The sequence below is a fragment of the Mesocricetus auratus genome, unplaced genomic scaffold (assembly GCF_017639785.1).
Source record: "Mesocricetus auratus isolate SY011 unplaced genomic scaffold, BCM_Maur_2.0 Super-Scaffold_100676, whole genome shotgun sequence".
NCBI lineage: Eukaryota > Metazoa > Chordata > Mammalia > Rodentia > Cricetidae > Mesocricetus > Mesocricetus auratus.
Genome location: NW_024429266.1, coordinates 151,503,455 through 151,510,771, shown reverse-complemented (window position 1 = coordinate 151,510,771; position 7,317 = coordinate 151,503,455). Strand labels below are relative to the sequence as shown.

At 51.3% G+C, this 7,317-nt stretch overlaps 1 protein-coding gene across 3 annotated transcripts in view; it reads left to right on the top strand.

Annotated features, from left to right (window-relative positions):
* The first annotated feature begins 7,211 nt into the window (after window positions 1-7,211).
* Cfap100 (cilia and flagella associated protein 100) overlaps window positions 7,212-7,317 on the top strand; it is a 42,014-nt gene continuing 41,908 nt past the window's right edge. For all 3 annotated transcript variants that reach the window (XM_040737209.1, XM_040737210.1, XM_040737208.1), the window contains exon 1: window positions 7,212-7,310. The gene's annotated coding sequence lies outside the window, so the exon portion shown is untranslated. The remainder of the gene's footprint in view (window positions 7,311-7,317) is intronic.

The following is a 7,317-nucleotide window of genomic DNA, read 5'->3' as shown; positions in this document are numbered from 1 at the left end:
CCCCTGGGCCACTGTTGGGGTGAGCCTTGAACAAGACCCCCGCTCCCAGGCTCACAGATCCTGTGTCTATCGTGTAGCAGAACTGGTGCAGCTGATCAAATCACCACAAACTCGGGTGTCCAGGCCCTCACAGCACCCCCAGGGTCAGGAGCCCTCACAGCACCCCCAGGGTCAGATGCCCTCACAGCACCCCAGGGTCAGGTGCCCTCACGGCACCCCCAGGGTCAGGTGCCCTCACGGCACCCCCAGGGTCAGGTGCCCTCACAGCACCCCCAGGGTCAGATGCCCTCACAGCACCCCAGGGTCAGATGCCCTCACAGCACCCCAGGGTCAGATGCCCTCACAGCACCCCCAGGGTCAGGTGCTGAGGGCTCACATTTGTCCTCCTACACCATTTCCAGTCTGGGAAAGCTGGAAATTATTATTTTTTTAGCTAAGGAAATGTGCTGGGAAGTGGTCCGATATGGTCCCCACTGTGTATGGTGACATTTCCTTCTTATCAGAGTCATTGCCAGCAGAGACAATTCTTGAATCAAAATGTTAGGGCATCCTTAGTGATCGACCTTGTTGAGATTATGCCACTCTGCGCTGTGGGAGGCCATTAGGTAGTGGCTCTTTCTTCCTCAGGCACAGGGCCCGCCACTCACCTCCAATCAGATCCCCCAACCCTTCTCCACACACGGCAGGATGACACACCCATCTTGCCTTCCTCCTCCCCTCCTCTTTCTTACCCATGCCCGCTTCTCTTCCTGAGTTAGTCTCAACTCCTTCCTCCACAGACGACAGCCCACCCGCAAGCAGTCTCACCTCTGTTCAAGGCCAACACCTTGCAATGTCCTCACTTCACCGCGTTGCACCTCAAGCCTTGGTGCTCCGCCCTCTGAAGCAGTCACTGGTTTGGCTTAGAGCTCACTGATCCAGAGCTTAGGGAAGAGCATGTGTCCCAGGCCTACTTCTGACAACATCACCCACAAGGCGGCAAAATGGCGCCACGGCCAAGACCGTTGAGATGGTGGCTGCTATTCATCTTTTCTCCCGTTCATCCTACCCCAGGAGAACCCAAGACTACCCTCTGAGGTCTCTCACTGCGTGCCTCAACATCTGCAGACACAGTTTGCCTTTTTTTTTCCTCCACAAAGACCTCGATGCCCCTTGAAAAGCACCCTCTCTGTCAGGGAGTTGTACAACTCACCCCCATCTAATTCCAGAACATTTTTATCACTCTAAAAACTACCCTATCTCCATTAGCAAATAGAATATAGTAAGCACTGTCCTTCCTTGTTCAGGTATCATGGAGGGGTGAACTCGGGGAGAATCAAGGCTCAACCCTCACACCAGAGTCAGTGAGCCCACCACACTCCTCACCTCTGAACGCTTCCGCCAGCTCCCCTATGGCAGCAAGTCCAGCCCAGGTACCATGCCTTCCCTGCCCTCAGCCCACCTGTTCTTCCAAGGGAGTACCAAGCACCCCTGTCCCTCCCAACTGCTCTACCTTCATCTAAGTCACTAGCATTTCTTGCTCAGCAGTGGCCATTGCTTTCTGCCATTTTCTCCATCTTTGACTTGCCCTATCCTCTTCCTGAAGCTGGAGATGAAGCTGCATCTGACAGTGGCCTTGTCGACCTGTGCTCTGTGGACAGCAGGGAAAGCCCACCTTCTGGATGCCTCTGGATCACATCCACTGTGACCCGGTAGGTACCTGTCTTCCCATCACCACCGCCCTCAGCACCATGCCCCCTATCTCAGTTAGGGTTTCCATTGCTGTGAAGAGACACCATGACCATGGCCACTCTTATAAAAGAAAATGTTTAATTGGGGTTGGCTTACAGTTCAGAGATTTAGTCCATTATCATCATGGTGGGAAGCATGGTGGCATACAGCCAGATAAGGAGCTGAGAGTTCTACATCTGGATCTGCAGACGGCAGGAAGAGAGAATCATACTGTGTCTGGCTTGGGCTTCTGAAACCCCATGGCCACCTCCAGTGACCCACTTCCTCCCACAAGGCTACACCTATTCCAACAAGGCCATACCTCCTAATAGTGCCACTCATGAGCCTATGCAGGCCATTTTTTTCCAAACCACCACATTCCCCAATATAAGCCCTCCTTAGGTGTGTGTGTTCCTTGGACTTGGTCTTGCTCCTCATTCTCCTCAACTGCTCCATCTGCCTGCTTACATCCCATTTATCCTTAAACTGGCCATAATGGTGCTACCCCAGGCTGCCCCATCCTGGATGCCCAAAGCCAGCAGACTCTCACTATAGGTTCAGAGACCCACTTAGAAGTTGTGATCCCCTGAGCACAGCGGCTCTGTTGCTTGGGACATGGATGGCAAAACTCAGCCTGTTTCCCAGAGTCCAATTGAATGATCTGCCTGAACTGGCAGGAGAGCAACGCCATTAGTCAGTTTGCTTGAGACGGAAAGCAAGCAGGGTCTGCACCATAGGGCCATCCCAGCACTGGGGTAGGGACACTTGGGGACGTGGAGTGGAGTGTCTTCAGCTTTCTTCAGGTCCTAAACAGCTTTCCTCTGAAACACAGAGAAGAGGTGTGTGTGGGGTCTTCAACAGAGGGCAAATGACTCAGACAGCAGTCATGCCTCCATGTGGAGCCCCAGTTTGTCACAAAGGACAGCCTTGCTCCAGAGCATATGACCTCTGAGCAGGAAGACACTCCACACAAGCATTCTGGGACTCCACATATGACCTTGGGAGGGTGACACTCTAATCCTGAATTTGGGAAGTCCTGGGAATGTTCTATTCTGTTCCATTAAGCTTCCAAACATCTAGAAAGTAGGCTGAGAACAGCACATCTGGGGGTTGGAGTCACCTGGGTCCATAGGTGAGGCCTCTAAGGCTGACCACCATAGGTGGGGCACGGGAGGAAAGCTGTCTGAGCAATGAGAAGGCTCATCTTCAGCTGGAAGTCCAAGGCTTTCCCCTCCCCAGCTGCAGAGCTCTTAGGCTTGCGGAAGAGGCACGAGTCCCAGTCAGCTGTATAGCCTTGGGCAAATGACTTAATGTCTGAATTCTTAGCTTCCTCATTGAAATAACTGCAGTTAAACCGGATGCCCTGCAGGTCTGTCTATGCAGCAGGCTTACATAGGGACCTCATTTATTGAGACACAGCCCTCGGACCATGGCGTCACATTGTATTGGTAGATAAGTTGTACTTGAGGTCCTGTTAGATGATGTCTTCGTGCTAACCACACACAGTCTTTATAATATTCCCATTTTAGAGATGAGAAAACTGAGCCAGAACTTTTCCCCAGGCTGCGCAGTCACATAGAACAGCTTGGAATCAGCCTGGAAGAATGCCAGTCTCCTCCTCTGACCATCAAGCTATCCTGCCTCCATCCAATGGGTGTTGAGCTCCTGACTTGGATACCATTCCCTTAAGAAGTTCAAATGCTGGGAGTTTAACACAGGGTGTCATTTTCACACTAGAGGGAGGCTGTGAAGACTGAAGAGGGAGTGGCTGAACTGTGGGAGACTCAGAGCAGCTGAGGCTGGAGAAGCCGGAGACAGCAGAAGATACAGAGTGAAGGGACATGGCTGACTCTCCTTCCCCTACCCACTGGACCTAGCAGGTCACCAGCAGGCAAGAAGGTGATGGGCCAGAGCAAGGTGTGGGCCCACGTGCTTCCTTGAGCCACTCCGAAGTGGCTCCTGGGAAACAGGTAGGGACTTGCCAGCAGAATAAAGAGCATTCCCCTACTCCCATCATCCCATAGGAAGTTTCCCAGACATGCAATATCAGAAATGTCTGCCTGTGTCAAAACCGGAACCATAGAGAAGATGCAAAATCTGTCCCTCTTGGAGGAGTCTGCCATCTTGGTAGATCTGTAATACCTTTCCCATGTGGAAGTGTCCTGTGTCCCCCTTCCCCAAGCCAAACCTCCCACATGGATGCCAGAGACTTTGGGGTAAGGGACAAGGTACTGACATTCAGAAAACACAGCTAGAGCCACCTGCAGGTCAGCAGTAGCCCTGACAAGATATATTTGTGACTAGCTTTGGGCTCTCTTGTAGGTAGAGATCTCAGGTACTCACAGCACTGACCACGCCCATTTGGGCATAGTCACAGGTACCTGGGGGAAGGCTGGGATAAAGGCAAGGAAGGAGGGGTCCCACTCTCTCTGGGGACTGGATTGCAGATGGATGAGCAGAAGGCTGACCTCGATTCTCAGCTTCTCATGTTAAGTGACTTCTCTCTCTCTAATAAAGTATCATACAACTTCCCTGCCTGGTATCCTTGGCGTGGCTCATTTTCCATCATCACTCTCTCTTGATTCCCTCATCTTATGCCTAGTGCCCTGGCCCTCTGGGGTAGGGGTGGGAGTGTCTGGGGGTTCCCCATGCCTTCTTCCCTGATTAACAGTTTCTGGGCAATTCTTCCTGTCTGTTCTCAAGACCCCCGATGTTACACCTTTCAAGCAGGGAAATAGGCCCTTTCTCCTTTAGGAAGATTGTTAGCTTTTCCGAAAACACTTTACTGTGAAAAGTTTTCAAACTTTAGACATACACACCTTTGAAAGGAACTTTGTAAGGGCGCCCAGGCCCCCACACAGAGGGTTTTGCAGGGGCAGCTTCAGTGGCCTTCTCACACATCTGCCCAGACTCCCTCACCCCCTTAGTCCATCTAACTTTTTAAATAAACTTCTTGTCAGCTAATGTTAGGCTTAGATTAAAACTTCCATAGATTCCAAAGACACATGTCACCAAGCCCGCTGACCTGAGTTTGAGCCCAGAAACTTGCAGAGTGGAAGGAGAAAGCTCATTCTGTAAATTGCCCTCTGACCTCTCTACACGCATGCCTCCCCACGCTAAGCAAAAACAAAAATTTGTTTTAAATTCGCCTGTCAGGCCCCATCTTCTTTTATTTATTTTTAAATTTAAATTAGAAACAAGGTTGCTTCACAAGTCAGTTCCAGGTCCCTCTGTTTCCCTCCCCTCCTCCCATGCCCTCTCCCCAACTCCCCCAATATCCCCTCATTTCCCCAGGGAGGGTGAGGCCCTCCATGGGGGTGTCCATAGTCTGTCATTTCATCCAGGGCAGGGCCTAAACCCTCCCCCAAGAGTTCAGGGTGAGAGTGCACCTCACATTGTTCTATGGGAGTCCAAAGTCCGTGTGTATACTTGGGATGGGTACTGATCTACTGCCCAGGGCTCAATAGATTACCTAGGCCTCTTCACTGACACCCACATTCAGGGGGTCTTGATCAGTTCCATGCTGGATTCCCAGGTATCAGTCTGGGATTCAAGAGCTAACCCTTGTCAGGTCAGCTGTTTCTGGGGGTTAAACCAGCCCAGTCTTAATCCCTTTGGTCATCAGTCCTCCCTCCCTGTTACTGGCTTTCTTGAGTTCAGCTCAGTGCTTAGCCGTAGGAGTCTGCCTCTTCTTCCATCAGCCACTGAATGAAGGTTCTGTTTCCCAGACTCTCTGGCCATGGGATTGTAGGCTGCAAGCCCCATCTTCTAAGTGATTTTCCTTCTAACCTTCTAAACAACCAAGAGCCACAGCAGAGCACTTATCTTCACCAAGTACACTTTCAGTGTTCTGGGATCTCCAGTCCGTAAGTCACTGTTTTCAGTAAGGAATAAGATCACAAGAGGAGCTGGTGGGAGTCAGGGTGTGCCTGGTTAACTGCCCTTGCGGGTGTTGCTAGAACCCAGCTCTGTCTCACAGGGAAAAAGAATTTACTCTGTAGCCAAATATGAGTGGCTACCCACCACTCCCAGGAACATAGATTCAGGTTACAACCAAGGGAGTGGGGCTCTGCTGTAGGCCTCAGATGCTGAGGACATTCTTAGTCTTTGGGTTGGTGGAAGTTAGGGGTCTGAACATTCTGAAAGAATTACTTAACAGTCACAAGAGTGATCCAACAATCACAGATGTGATCAAAAAATGGCTGTTTGCCCGGGTGGTGGTGGCGCACACCTTTAATCCCAGCACTTGGGAGGTAGAGGCAGGCGGATCTCTGAGTTCAAGGTTAGTTTGGTCTACAAAGCGAGTTCTAGGACAGCCAGGGCTGCACAGAGAAACCTTGTCTTGAAAAACAAAACCAAAACAACAAAGAAGTCAGTTCCTATTGCCTAAGATAATTTGTCTCTGGCTCTGCAGCGTTCCAGCTCTCCACAGTCACTGAGGGTTCTTCAATCACAGCAGCTTGTAGAATGTTCAACACAGGTGAGGCTTTCTCTCAGGAGCTTCCGTTCACATTGGTTCCCCATGCTGAGGGGTGGTGGTTCAAACCTATGAATCGGTGCAGTGCGCACTAAACAGTGGATTTTCCCTGGGCGCGTTGAACAGTGCCTGGTGTGGAGGAAAGACCTTCGAGGGTTTACGGGAGACCCAGGGCAAGTGTGCTGATGCCAGGACTGTCAGCATCCTCCTTTGTTTTCGTCTCTTTGGGTGGCTCATTCCCCTAGATGCCTAAGAGACTGCTGGTATAAAAAACAATGCATTCCTAAAATATTTGTTTGAGTGGCTGAATTAATACACACATCTCTTGATTTGCCAAACCTCAAATCTGGTGTTTTTTTGTGGTTGGTTCACCTATTCTGACAGAAGGAAAACGGAGGCCAGAATGTTGGAAATTCTAGACCACAGTGCAAGAGCCTCCCGCACCAGGGTGCAGGGAGCCACTTGCTTTCAAGGGATGCTTAATACTCGCTACATTAAAAACCCACCTATGCACACGAGGGCCCACAACACTTTCTCCTGACACCCCCATGGCTGGACTGCCCTGCAGGATACTGTCCCCTCTAGTGATTCAAGGACCCCCCACCCATCCACCCAATTCTAGGAGCTGCCTCTGCAATCCTGCCTAGGATCTATCTCTCCACCCAACGGGAGGCGCCAGCAACCTTGAGTAGAGCCAGGAACTAAGGGGGATTATCTTTGGTACATTTCTGGCCTGTAGATCTAGAAGAGGACTCTAGACTCCTGCTCCAAATCCGAAGATCCCTAAATATTCCCCTAGAAGCCAGGCTGTTGGGTGCGCTCCAGCTGCAACAAACTCCTCAAGGGTGGGCAGGAGAATCTGGGGTGGGAGGAGCTGCTGCTCTAGGCTTACACACCCTGCAGCCCAGACTTGGCTCCATTCCTGGCTGGTGTCTTTTGCTCTTCAGCTGCTACAGTCCAGCACAGGACTCTGCTCCTGCCTACTCAGAGTGCTGGGGCCCGCCTCCTGAGCTTTGTGACATCATAGCTCTTGTGAGAATGGTTGCCTTGGCATTCTAAACGCAGTTCGGGACCAGAAGACTCGAGAACTGCGGACTGAGGTTTCGGAGCGAGCGCGCGACTGGTGGGTG